Consider the following 15,765-nt stretch of genomic DNA (forward strand, 5'->3'; position numbering starts at 1 on the left):
GCTATTATCTGTGTTTTGCAGATAATGAAGGCTCAATAATAGAACTTACCCAAGGTCACATAGCTGAAGCGGCAGAGCCAGAACCTAGACCCTGGCTTCCCTGTCTTCAGAGTTCACCAGAGGACATATGTAAACAGTGATGATTTGAGAAAAAGTGAGCAGAAGTGGTAACTGGATGCAAGAGTCCAGGATAGTTTCTAGTTTAGACAACTGCATGAATGGCTGTGCCACACATGGAGACTTACTATTTTTTTTTTTTAATCTATCTGGACTTAACTGTATTAGGCAGCTGTTATTATATTTAATATTCTGGAAAATTTAATATACGTTACTTGAAAGTTTTGAGTGTTTTTGAGGGAAGGAGAAGAGTATTGTGTAGGTCTTCAATAGTGTATTCTTATTTTCTTCCTCAGAGACCTGTTAAAGTTTTTGCTTTCTTGGGCTAATTTTATTTATAATATAAGTTAAATTTTATGTGTTATTCAGGTTGTCTAAGTTAAAATAGAATACAATATTCTCATAATTTTAAAGAGTTTCTTTTAGTTTTCCATTTGTGCAAGTTTGTTGTGGCAAATTCTTTCAAGTGTCATTTATTAGAAAAGGTCTATTTCACTTTCATTGTTGGAAAATATTCTTGCTGGGGTTGGAAGCATAGAAATCTAGCCTGGCATTTTATTTTCCTGAGTACATCGTTGGTGTAGAGGTGTCACTGTATTGCTTCTTTGAAGGTAATCTGGCTTTTAAAAATTACTAGTAATTTTTAAAATTATTTTTAAGATTTTGGGCCTTGTCTTTGACTTTCATAGTTTCAAAGTGATGTGTACAGGTATGATTTCTCTATATTTGTCTTGCTTGTGGTTTAGAGTGCTCTTGAATCTGTAGATTCATGCATTTCATTCATTTTTAACAATTTTTAGACTTTATCTCCTTACATATTGCCTCTGCCTCATTGTATATCTTTCCACCTTCTTTGTTTTGTTACTTTCTGGATATTGTATCCCTTGGTCTCCTAATACTTTATTCTGTGTTGTTTTCATCTGACTTATTCTCTCTCTCTCTCTTTCTCTCTCTCTCTTCGTTTCTCTCTCTCTCTCTCTCTTCTTTTCTTTCCTTTTTTTTTTTTTTTTTTCTGAGACAGGGTCTTGCTCACTCATCCAGGCTGATAATAGCTCACTATAGCCTCAACCACCTGGGCTCAAGCAATCCTCTTGCCTCAGCCTCCCAGGTAGCTGGAACTAAAGGCATGCACCACTGCACCCAGATTATATTTGTTTTTTGTTTTTGTTTTTGTTTTTGTTTTAGAGACAAAGTCTTGCTATATTCTTCAGCCTGGTCTTGAACTTCTGGCCTCAAGCAATCTTCCTGCCTCAACCTCCTGAGTAGCTGGGAGTGGCAACCTCTGTGAGCCACTGCACCTAGCAACTGTCTTTTTCAGTTGTTCTAATCTAAATTTAAATCTATCTTAGTTCTATTATGGTATTTTTTTCAATTCTATAATTTATATTTGGCTTTTCAAATATGCTGTGTCTCTTTATACTTCCAGTTTTCTGAAATTTTCAGTATTCTTGTCCTTAAGTAAGCACATTTATTTTAAAGTCTTTGTGTGTTCATTCCAATATATTGGACCCCTGTAAATCTGTTTATAATGTTGGTTCTTTCATGTTGAATTATTTTCTCAGATGTCTGGTTATCTTTGAATATATGATGGACATTTTATTTTAAAAATTATAGAAATGTTTTAAGCCTAAGTTGACAATATCTTCCTTCAAAGAAGATTTCAGTTTTCTTCTGCCAGGCTTCTAGGAGAACTGACAATCTAAGATTCATCTTAATTGAGTTTTGGAGTGTGAGATTTTTGGGGCCATTGAAAGTGAGTTGCAGTTTATGTGAAGCTTGATCTTTATGCAATTTTCCCTTATTCCTAGAATGAAGCCCTTTAGGTTCTCAGCTGAAAACATGCAGGTTTTAATGCGGACTCCATGCATGGCATGCCCTGGATTCTGTCATTTGTACCTTTATAGCTCTTTTAGATTGTCAGAACTGCCCAGCCTTTTAGCTGCTCTTTTGAATAGACAAACCCTCCCTAATCAAAAGGAGCCCCAGATACTGATCTCCCCTGTTTGGACTTTTATCCTCTCCAGGATCTTGGCTCAGTAACTTTTCACTATCTTTTTATTGCTTAATTGCCTTCAAGCTGATCATGTTTATATTTTGTCTAGGTAATCTGTTGTCCTGAGAGGAGGATCATCTGAATTACTTAATTACTTAATTCTTAATTACTATAAGTCCCTTATAAAAGTTCTTTATACATTATCATATTAACCCTTGCCTTACATGTTGCAGATACTTTCTCAGTTTCTCACTTGCTTTTTAAAATGAAAATTACATACACACACGCTCTCACACAGACACACTCCTTAGTTTTTTTGTATTCAAATTGCTTTGCTTGCTTTTTTGCTTAGAAAGTGTAATCCCAGCCCAAGGTGAGCTAAATATTTATTCCTATTTTCTTGTTCTTTTTGTGGTTTTATTTCTTGCATTGAATTATTGAACTTATTTTGGTACATGCTGTTTGCTTAAGATCTGCTTCTACTTTATCATCCAGTGTATGAGACTTGAATCTCTTTTCCCAAAAATTTTGAAATATGGCACCTTTTTCATTTACTAAGTACATATATACATATATATACACATATATACATATATACACACACATATATACATATATATATATATACACATATATACATATATATGATAGGGCCTTTTTATGTATTTTTGGTTTATCCATTGATCTGATCTTGAGAAAATATTGTATTAACCATTTAATATCTTTTCCATGAAGCTGTCTTTACATAATTTTCTTTCAGCATTTTATTGTTCAATTTAGAGTGATTATTTTCTCAAATGAAGATTGGAGGCATGTTACATTTCTTAAAAAAGAGTAAAATTTTTTATTGTTTGAAATTTTATAAAACTTGGATATTTGCAAACTGACGTATTCAAAATATGATTTTTTTTCCCAGGGGGATGGTGTGTTTCTTTATTATGTAAGCCACTTTTAAACAAAAACTCATACTGAAAACTTTAAAATTTTCTGTATGTTTAGAATTTTCTGTGCGAAATTATTTCATGGCATTTTAATATTTTTATTAATATTAGTCAAATAATATTTTCCATTGTATTTTCTAACTAATCATTTATGGCATAAGGAAAAAGACTGATATTTGTGTGTTTCTGTAATGAACTCTTCTGTTAGGTATAATAGATTGTCAGTGATTTCTTATGGGTTCTCTAGGAGACCATTTTATTATCAGGAAATAATGCTATTTTCCTTCTTACCATCATTTATATTTCATTGATTTTTATTCTTTCATTGTGTTAGTTGAACAGTCTACAGAAGTGATTAAAAATAAGTGGCTATTGCAGGAATCCTCTTATTATCCCAGACCTCAGAAGGAGATTTTTCTAGGATCTGGCTTTGAGTATTGCATATCATTGGCATGAGAGATATTCTTTATCGTGTTTTCTTAGTTTGCTAGTTTTATTTTGATTTTTCTAATTTCTCTTGTGACTTTCTGTTTGACCCCTGGGCTGTTCAGAATTGTATTGATAACTTTCTAAATATTTGGAGGTTTTTCAGGTATCTTTCTGCTATTTCTAGTTTAATTTTGTTGTGTTCAGGGAACATACTTTCTATGTCCTCTTAACTTTTTTGAACTGCATACTTTGTTTTAAAATTTAAATAGCCAATAGGCACTGTACCTAGTGCTCCTTGAATATGCATACCCTAGAGATGCCATGGGTTTAGTTCTAGACCACTGCAGTAAAGCAAATACTGCAATAAAGCAGGTTACGTGAATTTTTTTTATTTCCCAGTGCATATCAAAGTTATGTTTACATTATACTGTAATCCGTGTAAGTGTGCAGATGAGCATTGGCTTTCATAGCATTATGTCTAATAAAACAATGAGAATACCTTAATTTAAAAAATATTGCCAAAAATGTGAATGATCATCTGAGTCTTTATCCAGTCATAATCTTTTTGCTGGTAGAGGGTCTTGCCTTGATGCAGATTGCTGCTGACTGATCAGGGTAGTGGTGGCTAAAGGTTGGGTGGCTGTTGCTGTGTCCGGAATTGGTGGGTTCTCGGTCTCACTGACTTCAAGAATGAAGCCGCGGACCCTCGCGGTGAGTGTTACAGTTCTTAAAGGCGTGTGTCCACAGTTTGTTCCTTCTGATGTTCGGATGTGTTCGGAGTTTCTGCCTTCTGGTGGGTTCGTGGTCTCGCTGGCTCAGGAGTGAAGCTGCAGACCTTCGTGGTGAGTGTTACAGCTCATAAAGGCAGTGTGGACCCAAGAGTGAGCAGCAGCAGGATTTATTGCAAAGAGTGAAAGAACAAAGCTTCCACAGTGTGGAAGGGGACCCGAGCGGGTTGCCACTGCTGGCTCCGGCAGCCTGCTTTTATTCTCTTATCTGGCCCCACCCACATCCTGCTGATTGGTAGAGCCTAGGGGTGTGTTTTGACAGGGCGCTGATTGGTGCGTTTACAATCGCTGAGCTAGACACAAAGGTTCTCCACGTCCCCACCAGATTAGCTAGATACAGAGTGTGGACACAAAGGTTCTCGAAGGCCCCACCAGAGTAGCTAGATACAGAGTGTCAATTGGTGCATTCACAAACCCTGAGCTAGACACAGGGTGCTGATTGGTGTGTTTACAAACCTTGGGCTAGATACAGAGTGCCTATTGGTATATTTACAATCCCTGAGCTAGACATAAAGTTTCTCCAAGGCCCCACCAGAGTAGCTAGATACAGAGTGTCGATTGGTACATTCACAAACCCTGAGCTAGACACAGGGTGCTGATTGGTGTGTTTACAAACCTTGAGCTAGATACAGAGTGCCAACTGGTGTATTTACAATCCCTGAGCTAGAGATAAAGGTTCTCCACGTCCCCACGAGACTCAGGAGCCCAGCTGGCTTCACCCAGTAGATCCTGCACCAGGGCTGCAGGTGAAGCTGCCTGCCAGTCCCGTGCACTGCACCCACACTCTTCAGCCCTTGGGTGGTCAATGGGACTGGGCGCCATGGAGCAGGGGGCGGCGCTCATCGGGGAGGCTTGGGCTGCATAGGAGCGCACGGAGGGGGTGGGAGGCTCAGGCATGGAGGGCTGCAGGTCCCGAGCCCTGCCCCGCAGGAAGGCAGCTAATGCCCGGCGAGAAATCGAGCGCAGCGCTGGTGGGCTGCACTGCTGGGGGACCCAGTACACCCTCTGCAGCCGCTGGCCTGGGTGCTAAGCCCCTCATTGCCCGGGGCCAGCAGGGCCGGCCGGCTGCTCCGAGTGCGGGGCCCGCCAAGCCCACGCCCACCCAGAACTCCAGCTGGCCCGCAAGCACCGCACGCAGCCCCGCTCGCGCCTTTCCCTCCACACCTCCCTGCAAGCTGAGGGAGCCGGCTCCGGCCTTGGCCAGCCCAGAAAAGTGCTCCCACAGTGCAGCGGTGGGCTGGAGGGCTCCTCAAGTGCTGCCAAAGTGGGAGCCCAGGCAGAGGAGGCTCCGAGAGGGAGAGAGAGCTCTCAGGACTGCCCGCACGCTGTCACCTCTCATTGCCATTTCTTTTTATTTTTTATTTTTATTTTTACTTTTTTTTGAGACAGACTCTCGCTCTGTCGCCCAGGCTGGAGTGCAGCGGCGCGATCTCTGCTCACTGCAAGCTCTGCCTCCCAGGTTCACGCCATTCTCCTGCCTCAGCCTCCCGAGTACCTGGGACTACAGGCGCCTGCCACCACGCCCGGCTAATTTTTTTAAATTTTTTTTTAAAATTTTTTGTTAGTAGAGACGGGATTTCACCATGTTAGCCAGGATGGTCTCAATCTCCTGACCTCGTGATCCGCCCGCCTCGGCCTCCCAAAGTGCTGGGATTACAGGCCTGAGCCACAGGGCCCGGCCGCCGTTTCTTAAAGCAGTGAAGTTTGCCACCTTGACTTTTACTTTCATGAAAGATTTCTCTGTAGCATAGGATGGTGTTTGATAGCATTTCACCCAGAGTGAAACTTCTTTCAAAATTGGAGTCAGTCCTCTCAAAGTCTGCCACTGCTTTATCAATTGTGTTTATGTGGTACTCTAAATCCTTTGTTGTCATTTCAGCAGCGTTTACAGCATCTTCACCAGAAATAGATTTCATCTCAAGAAACCACTTTCTTTGCTCGTCCATAGAAGCATCTCCTTATCCATTCAAGCCTTATCGTGAGATTGCAGCAATTCAGTCACATCTTCAAGCTCCACTTTAGTTCTGCTTCTCTTGCTGTTTCCACCACATCTGCGGGGACTTCCTCCACTGAAGTCTTGAATCCCTCAAAGTCATCCTTGAGGACTGGAATCTGCTTCTTCCAAACTCCTGTTAATGTTGCCATTTTGACCTCCTCTCATCAATCATGAATGCTTTTAATGGCATTTAGAATAGTGAATCCTTTCAAGAAGGCTTTCAATTTACTTTGCCCAGCTCCATCAGAGGAATCACTGTCTATGACAGCTATCACCTTATGAAATGAATTTCTTAAATAGTAAGCCTTGAAAGTAAAAATTACTCTTTGATCCGTGGGCTGAAAAATGGACATTGTATTACCAGGCATGAAAACAACATTCATCTTCTTATACATCTCCATCAGAGCTCTTGAATGACAAGGTTTATTATCAATGAGCAGTGATATTTTAAAAGAAATCTATTTTTTCTGAGTAGTCACTCTCAATATTGGGCTTAAAATATTCAGTAAATCATGCTATAAACAGATGTGCTGTCATCCAGGCTTTGTTGTTCCATCTGTACAGCACAGGCAGAGTAGATTTAGCATGATTCTTAAGGGTCTTATGGATTTTCAGAATAGTAGATGAGCATTTGCTTCAACTTAAAGCCACCAGCTGTATTAGCCCTTAGCAAGAGAGTCAGCCTGTCCTTTGAAGCTTTGAAGCCAGGCATTGACTTCTCCCTAGTATGAAAGCCCTGGATGGCATCTTCTTCCAATAGAAGGCTGGTTTATCTACATAGAAAATCTGTTGTTTTCTGTAGCCACCTTCCTCAGTTATCTTAGCAAAATCTTCTGGATAACGTGCTGCAGCTTCTACATTAACACCTGCTGCTTCACCTTGCCCTTTTATGTCATGGAGATGGCCTCTTTCCTTAAATCTCTTAAGCCAACCTCTGCTAGCTGTCAGCCTTTCTTCTGCAGCTTCCTCACTTGTTTCAGCCTTCATAGCATTGAAGAGAGTTAGGGCCTTTCTCTGGATTAGGCTTTGGCTTAAGGGATGTTGTGGCTGGTTTCATCTTCTGTCCAAACCACTAAAATTTTCTTCATATCAGCAATAAGACTGTTGTGCTTTTTTGTCGTTCAGGTGTTTCCTGGAGTAGCACTTTTAATTTCCTTCAATAACTTTGCCTTTGCATTCACAACTTGGCTTACTGGCTGGCACAAGCATCCTAGCCTTCAGCCTATCTCAACTTTCAACATGCCTTCTTCAGTAAGCTTAATCATTTCTAGCTTTTGGCTTAAAGCTAGAGACATGCAACTCTTCCTTTCACTTGAACACTTAGAGGCCCTTGTAGGCTTATTAACTGGCATAATTTTAACATTGTTGTGTCTTGGGTAATAGGCAGGTCCAAGGAGAGGCAGAGAGACTGGGGAATGGCTGGTTGATGGAGCAGTGAGAACACACACACAACATTTATTAAGTTCACTGTGTTACATGGGCACAATTAATGCAGCCCCAAAACAATTACAACAGTAAAAACAAAGATCACTGATCAAAGATCACCATGACAGATATAATAATAATGCAAAAGTTTGAAATATTGCAAGAATTAGAAAAAATATGTCACACACCAGAAGTGAGTGCATATGTTTGGAGAAATGGTGCCAAGACAGACTTGCTCCATGCAGAGTTGCCACAAACCCTTAATGTAAAAAGCACAGTATCTGTGAAGCTCAACAAAACAAGGTATACCTGTATTCATTTTCTTTGGCTGCATAACAAATTGCTACAAACTTAGCAGTTGACACAGTACTTACTGACTTGTGGTTCTGTAGGTCAGAAGCCTGACACACAGGACCTGGCTATAATGATGATGTCAGCAGGTCTGTCTTCTGGAGGCTCCAGGGGAAATTCTGTTTTCCTGCTTATTCAGGTTACTGGCAGAATTTAGTCCTGTAGCTGTAGTCATCGTGTTCTTGTGAGCTGTCAGCTGAAGTCCATTCCCAGCTTTTAGAGGCTACCATGTTCTTTGGACGGGAGCTCTCTTTCTCCATCTTGAAAGCCAGCAATGGCAGGTCAGGTCTCATTTCCTGTCTCTCTCCTGCCTCTTCAGTTGTTCAATACCTCTGACTTCAGCCAGAAGAGATTCTCCATTGTTATGGGATTGTGTAATTAAATTTGAAAGAGTCCTGCAATAACCGAGGATAATCTCCCCATCTCAAAATACGTGACCTTATCACATTTGCAGCGTCCCCTTTGCCACATTCAGAAACATTTACAGGTTCCAGAGGCTGGGGTGTGGCCATTTTACAGGGCCATTATTTCACCTGCCATGCTGCCATATTGGACAGTACAACTTTACACTGTATTATCTTTTAAACTGGTGAAATTTTGAAGTGATAAAATTCTTAAAGTTCTTTTTATAATTTTATTATTGTCATTTTCAGAGCTCTTCATTTATATGTATAGATCCACATTTAAGTTTTAACATTTCAGTATAGGCCTGAAGACAACGAATTCTCTCAGCTTTTGTTTTTCTGAAAAAAATCTTGCTATGGCCTTCATTTTTGAAAGCTAAATTATTTCTCAATATGAAATTCTGGGTTGGACAATTTTTTTTTTCTTTCAGTAGTGTAAAAATATCACACCATGGTTTCCGTTGAGAAGTCTGCTTTAATTTTTATCTTTTATTCTCTGTGTGTAATGTTTTTCTACCCTCTGGCTGCTTTCAGGATTTTCTCTTTATCTTTGGTCTTCAGCAGTTTGAATATATTGTCTAAATTCTTTTTCTCCCTTTTCTTCTTTTTCTCAGTATTTTTTTTATTCTTTATGCTTATTCTTTCGTATCATATTCTTAATCATCCTAGTTATGGGTTATTTAGGCTTTTTGGATGTATGGTTTGTTGTTTTCATTATTTGGGGAAAATTCTTGGCCGTTATTTTTTTCATGTATTTCTGCTACCCTGTTTATTCTTCCTTTTCCTGCCGGTTCCTTGTGCTTATGGCGGGGACTGGGACTCTGGGGGCTTTTCTCAGTGCTAGTGCCCCTGCTCAGCTTGCAGCCTCCTGTGCCATAGGCTGGGGGAGTCCCTGCCCACCTCCTCACCGCCCCCCTAGCAGTGGGCTGCTGCTGCTTCCCCCACAGGGCTGGGCTTCTGGATGGGGTGGGGAGGGGAGGGTTGCTCCATCTCCTGGTCCAGCCTCAGTCTTGGCGGTCCCTGTGTTTCCAGCCCCTCCCCCATGGCAAGGGACTGAAATTTTATTGGTGTGGGATTTTGATCTCAGGACAGTTTCCTGCCTCCCCTGGGGTAGAGGGTGTCCTCCTCTGCTCTTCTCCCGGCTGCAGGGTGTTTCTGTCTGTCCCTGTGGTGACATCTGCTGCCCTTTCCCTATCAGCTTAAAGCCCAAGGCTTTGCTCAGGAGGAGGAAGCTCTCAGGGAGGGCTGGCTTCATGCCTGTCCACTCTGCTTACACGCTCGGGGCACTTCTCTGGCCTCGTCCTGCCCCTCATGTGAGCACCTGGTGCGGGCCCATGTTAAAGAGCCTGTAAGTGAGTGTGGACTCCCTCAGCCCATCCTAATTCAAAGGCAGAAGATACACATGTAAACAGGCAAACAGGGCATTCTAGATTATGACTGTAAAGAAGGGTGGGGTGGGCAGGACAGGGACACCGACCTTAGGTAGAGTGGAGGAACAGCCCAGAGGTAACACTGGTGCGGTGAGTTGAAGGTTGAAAATGACCCTGTCATCTTGAGAGTTGGGTGTAGGGAGGGCTTTTCATGCTGAGGAGATGGCAAGTACAAATCCCAGGGGCAGCAATGAGATGGGGCAGTTCGAGGAGGAGAAAGTTTACCGCAGGCTGAAGCAGAGTGAGTCAGGGGAAATGGTGTAGAGGGAGGTTGGAGAGTTGTGAGTCAGATGACCCTGCAGTCTTTTGGCCATGTTAAGATGCTTGAATTACATTGCATGAGGAATGGGAAGAACTTGGTGATGATCTGAATGTAGCTTCCTTTTGCTTGCTAAGTGAATTCCAGTCTCTTCTGCTTTGTGTTCAAGGCCTAGAGTAACCTGGTTCTAGAATACCTTTTCCATCCTATCTCCCACTCTACTAATAGATGAACAACAAGGTTGGCTTCCTGCTCTTAGGTGAGTCTTATGCATTTTCCTGCTCACCTTGTCATGCTGTTCCCTAACTGGAAAGGACTTGTCCCTCTCTGCCTGTCTCTGTAGGCTCTAGTCAGATGTGCTGCTGCCACGAAACTTCTCCCAGGCATTTCCTTACCTCCATCTTCACCAGTTGTTCCCACATCTATGTGGTAGCTTCTTGAGTATACCTGTTTATCACATTATTTGTTTAATTTGTTTAATTAATTTTTAAATTTGTTTTATTTAATTAATTTTTTTGTCTTGTATCGTTAGTCTGGTTCTCTCTGCCAACTTTCACTACCTGTTTATAAACACACTCAACCCTCCCATATCCTAAAGAAGCCTTCCCTTGCCCTGCTTTCCCCTGACTCTGACGTCTTGTCTTTCTCTTTTACTTTACAGCCATATCCCCAGGAGAACGCCTGTATTTGCGGGCCCTGCGCGTCCTCATGCCCTCCTTCACTCCTTACTGGTATATGATAGGGTTTTTACCTCCAGAACCCCTCTGACACTGCTTTCAGAGATAATGATGTCTTCCTAGTCCCAGTGACCACCAAGCCCAGGGACCTCTTGTTAATTTTCATCTGCGTATCTGAATGTGATATTCAACACTATTGGCCACATCTTCCTTTTTAAAAGTTTCTAAACCCCCACTTCCTGGCTGTTTCGCTATCACATGTTTTGTCTCATCTTTCTGATTTCCCCTTGTTTCTTTTTGTTTCTAGCTCACCCCTAAGTGTAGGGATTACCCATCCTTCTCATGTCAGACCTCCCCTCTCCACAGCATATTCTCTTTGGCTTATCATTTATGTCCTTTTACAAAAACAGCTCTCACTGCATATTCCCAGATCTGTGCCTCTAGCCCAGACCTCTCTCTAGAGGAAAAAAAAGAATGTGCACGTATACTTAATGTATCATAATTTTCATATTGCTGTGTAATCTTTGTAATTATTTTAAATGGATGTATAATGTTATGTTAAGTGGCTGTGCCATAATTAGCCTAACCATTTCCTATTGAAAATTTCTTGTCCTGAATTTCCAGCTACAGTTTACAATTCTATGCATGTATATTGAGTTTGAGATTGAGTGGAATGGAAAGTGAATGGATTTTTTCTCTTCCAAACTAGCTCAGTGCTCAGACGAGAAACCTCAGCAGAATCTTTGGCAAACCTTTCTCAGGCTTTCTTATTTTGAATCAGATAAGAGGCCCACTGTCACTGCCTGAGTTCAGGGTAGCATTTTAACTCTTGCACAAACTACTGAAAAAAGCCTTCTGAATGGCCTCCTGGTCTGATCTCTTGACCTTCTGGCCGAGCATGATCTCAATTGTTAGAAAACAGGTACTACTTGTGTTCCTAAGGCCCAAAAGAGATCTGAAGTTTTTCAGCTGACATGTCTCTGAGTAAATCTGAAAAGAGATTTATTTGGAGGTTCACCTTCAATCAAGACAGGATTTTGAACACACTCTGAGTTGTGGTTTATCATCCCTACTACTTACCATAAGAATATTCTTTACCACACTTTATTGGCAACTAAAATGCACTCTTGAGCCTTTTAATCTGTTTGCTTTTAATCTGTTACTCTCTAGAAGTAATCCTGAAAAACAGCTGACAGTGATATTTCAAACTCGTTGGTGCTCTTCTTCAAAGAAACATAGAAGCCCTAATAAATAGATTTGTGCCTTGGAAAATAAAGTGTCAGTGACTTCACATAGAACACAGGAATCTTAACTTATACTTCCCCAACTATTCTTTTTTTTTTTTTTTTTAAACAAAGTGACCCCTGTGGTCTTTCTAAGCTGTTCTTGACTTCCTAACTGATGAAAAGTGCTGGCTTTCCTTTCGAAGCCCAGGTCAGTGGTCTGACAGGGGCAGTGCTGCTGATTTTGGTCCCTCTCCTGAGTGTGCTTTGTATCTGTTATATGAAGTCGTGTTTGGATTTTTGATGTGTTGATATCTCAGAGTTTCTGCCTGATTTTCAGTCATTACTGGTAGCACACTGACAAGTGGGAGAATACAGTTTTCAGTGGCCGCCTGACACCTATTTTGAATCTTTCTCTTCCCTTCCCAATCTGACTGTAAGTTCTCCCTGTGTAAGGAGAGAGGGTTGTGTTTCAATGCTGGTGTACACCAAGTATGTCTAAACTTAGTAATGGTAAAAACAAACATGCAAAATGAGAACATTTCTGGAATCAGGGTGGTGAATAGAAGCCAGTGTACTTCCTCTGAGGCAGAGGCTCGCGGAGGGCGCTGGTTGGTGGGGTTGGTGGGGAGTGATCACATTGCATAAGCTCCATGTGAATCCTTGGGCTGCCTTCCACTGCTTGGTCTTTCTCTTTGTTTCCTCTAATGTATTTTATATTTAATTCACCTTAACAACAAATTGCCTTTAAAATGATGGAAAAGTACAAGTGCTAATGGTGAACAGCTGTCTCCTCCTTCTCTTCATACCAATTTTATTTCTGCTTTGAAGCACTATGGTCTGTGCATCCTCTTGACTATGTTGTAGATACAGCCACAAGGTTTGATGATTGTGCTCTTTTCTATAGATAAGAGGACAAGAGAAAATAACTCCAGTCACTCTTTAATAGATAGATTTAAAATTAATCAAGATGAGGGTAAGTTTAAAAAACTATTCCAGGTATTTCATTATCTGAAAACCCAAGGGTCTGCTGCCTTCCACTCTAGGGCCTTGGTTCTCAGGAGAAGGTATTTGTCTATAATTCCTAGCCTGATGGTTTAGCTGCCCACTCTGAGCTGTTCAGCCCCAGATCTTGAGAATCAAGGGGTGGAGAGTGAAAAATCTATGGAGAGGCAGGCACCTTGCTTTCACTTCCACCTCTAAAATGATAGTGCAGTATTCTTCTCACATATGCCTGCCATCATCCTTCTGTTTGCATCTCTCACATCCCCTCCACTAGCCTCTCCCCTCCTTACAATAAAAAAAAAAAGTCCTTGAATTTAGACTGATCCAAGGTCCAGGGTCATCTCACTACCTCCTCCCCTCCCAAGCACCAGTGGTAGAGTGGGCTTTATCCCTTGAACAAGGACAGTGAACCTGTTAAAGAAAGAAGATCCAACAAAATCCAGAAGAATGAACACAACTCAAAAAAGACTGTCAGGAGTATGTTCTCAGCTGAGTGCTGAGTGAGATCACCATTCCCCATGATCTCAGGCAGTAGAAGAGCCTTGAGAATGTGGAAGACAGGCCCAAATTCTGCCTTAAAGGAAATATTACTCCAGAAACACAGGTGTTTTTAAGTGCAGAACTAAGATCATAAATGTATTTAAGCAAGAGCTCAAACTTAATATGAGACAATAAAGTGAGATTAAATGGGAAATATGGAACTAAGGGAATAAAATGAGAACAAAATACTATCAGTCCAAAACTAATGAATAAATATGAAACAGTAAAGAATTTAATGGTGTGACAATTCAGTTATCAACATAAGAGAAAAGCTTTAGAAAACTGTAGAGAAAACAAAAGGTAAAAACCTTTTCCCTAAAGAAAAGGACTTTATTCCAAAAAAAGTTGACCAGAAAACATATATGAAGATATCATAGAAGAAAAGTTTTCTGAGGTGTAAACCAAATTGCCAGAAAACAAAGGAGTATGCAAAGTTTTGAAGGGAATAGCACCAGTCAAGTGTTAAAATTAAATAGAGAACTAAGTATAAACAATGATACAGATAAAATGTAAGTGTTATAAGCTTTGACAAATGAGAGAGGAGTTTGTCTATATCTAAAATCAAAACGTGTAGTTCAAAAGTTCCATTTAACATATCTGTTTTTCCAATTCTTAACTCCCAGTAGATTTTTAGAAAATAGTTTCTCTTATAAAGAAAAATGGATCTTAAGTTTAGCAATTCCTTTATCTTAACTTCAATGTCATTTTCTTTTAAGTACAAGGTTACAGTTTTTGTTGTTGTTGTTTAAATCACATACAGTATTTCTGGGTTGAATTTTTGCATTTTTCTTTGGAGTATAAGACATTATTTAATTTTGAATAACATAACTTTATCTAAAAATAAAAGTTTATCTTAAAATGTTTGTGAAGCAGAGCAAAACAGGCATACCTACCCTGTCCAAGACTCTGGTTGAATAGGTCCTGGATGGGGCCTGACATGGGTAGATTATTTTTAAGTCCATGGTGTTTCAGCTCTGCTAGCTTCTCATCCAAGTGGTTTCTCATCTCTGTTTTTGTATTTATTTCAATAGCCTACTGGCTTTCACCTTTATGATACCCACATCTAGCTTTTGGAAGTGGATAGAGAGACTACTCAGCCCAGGTTGATGAGCATCATTTTTCACTTTGCCTACTTGCCTGATAGAGTTAATGAGAGTCAAAAAGTGCATCACTGACTTTCTTATATTCATCTTAATAAGGGAAAACCAGTGGGAAAACATCATTTCATGAGCGAGTGGATCGGAGAATAAAAAAATGTTTGTTCAACATTTTGTAAAAGTGAATAATACTGATACTTTTTTCTATTGTTCTTTAGCTCAAATATTTTAGTTATGAGACCCCCCTTTTGGTTTTTTTTTTTATTATGGTGGGTAAATATATCTTTAATGGAATAGTATGCATTTTTTGCATTAAACTATGATATGAGAGCATATAAACTGATGTCACAATATTACTAGAATATTTCTAATGTAAATTTTATTCTCAATAAGTAGTTATTACAGTGTAGACATTTTGGTCTAATATGAATTTCAAATATGTATGTTGCAACAGCTATTTGAAAATAGTGGAGAATTAAGTAGTTGGCTTTCTACAAATAGAGTAATATACGATTGAATATTTTTTTTTTGTTCATATGCCCAACAATCCAACAAATGGAAACCAAACTAAATCATGGCAAGTAATTATTGCTCAAAAATACAGTAGTTGATAGATTGTGGGCACTGTCACTTAAATACTGATTTATTTCCAACACAACTAGAAATTAAGGTGATTTCATTTCTCTTGCAATAAGTTTTACCTTCTTTCTGCCTATCTCCCTACCTGCCTACCTGCCCTACCTATTGCTAATGACAAAGAAACATAGCCATTGAATATTTTGTTGAGTTAAAATGGTGATTTTTTTTAAACCAAGGCCCATTACAACCTTATGACTTTTTAATTTTGTTGGTAAGAAACCACAAATCAGTGGATTATTTTAGTTTCATAATTTTCTGTTCATTGATATAATTGCTATATCAGCAATACTTCATGGCTGTCCTGACTATGGTCTGCTCTAGAAATTATATTAGCAGCCCCTTTTCTCATGAAAATATCAGTTTTGCATACTTAGAAATTTGCTGAAAAGTTTGTTTTAAAAGAACCTTAATGAGATAAGACAGTCAAATACTCAGCATTAAAGGGTTGAAT

The 15,765-nt window shown here is 40.0% G+C and overlaps 1 protein-coding gene across 6 annotated transcripts in view; it reads left to right on the plus strand.

Annotated features, from left to right (window-relative positions):
• HIVEP1 (HIVEP zinc finger 1) overlaps positions 1-15,765 on the plus strand; it is a 194,772-nt gene that overhangs the window by 90,916 nt on the left and 88,091 nt on the right. The gene's annotated exons all lie outside the window — the stretch shown is intronic.

The sequence above is a fragment of the Pan paniscus genome, chromosome 5 (genome assembly GCF_029289425.2).
Source record: "Pan paniscus chromosome 5, NHGRI_mPanPan1-v2.0_pri, whole genome shotgun sequence".
NCBI classification, from domain to species: Eukaryota; Metazoa; Chordata; class Mammalia; order Primates; family Hominidae; genus Pan; species Pan paniscus.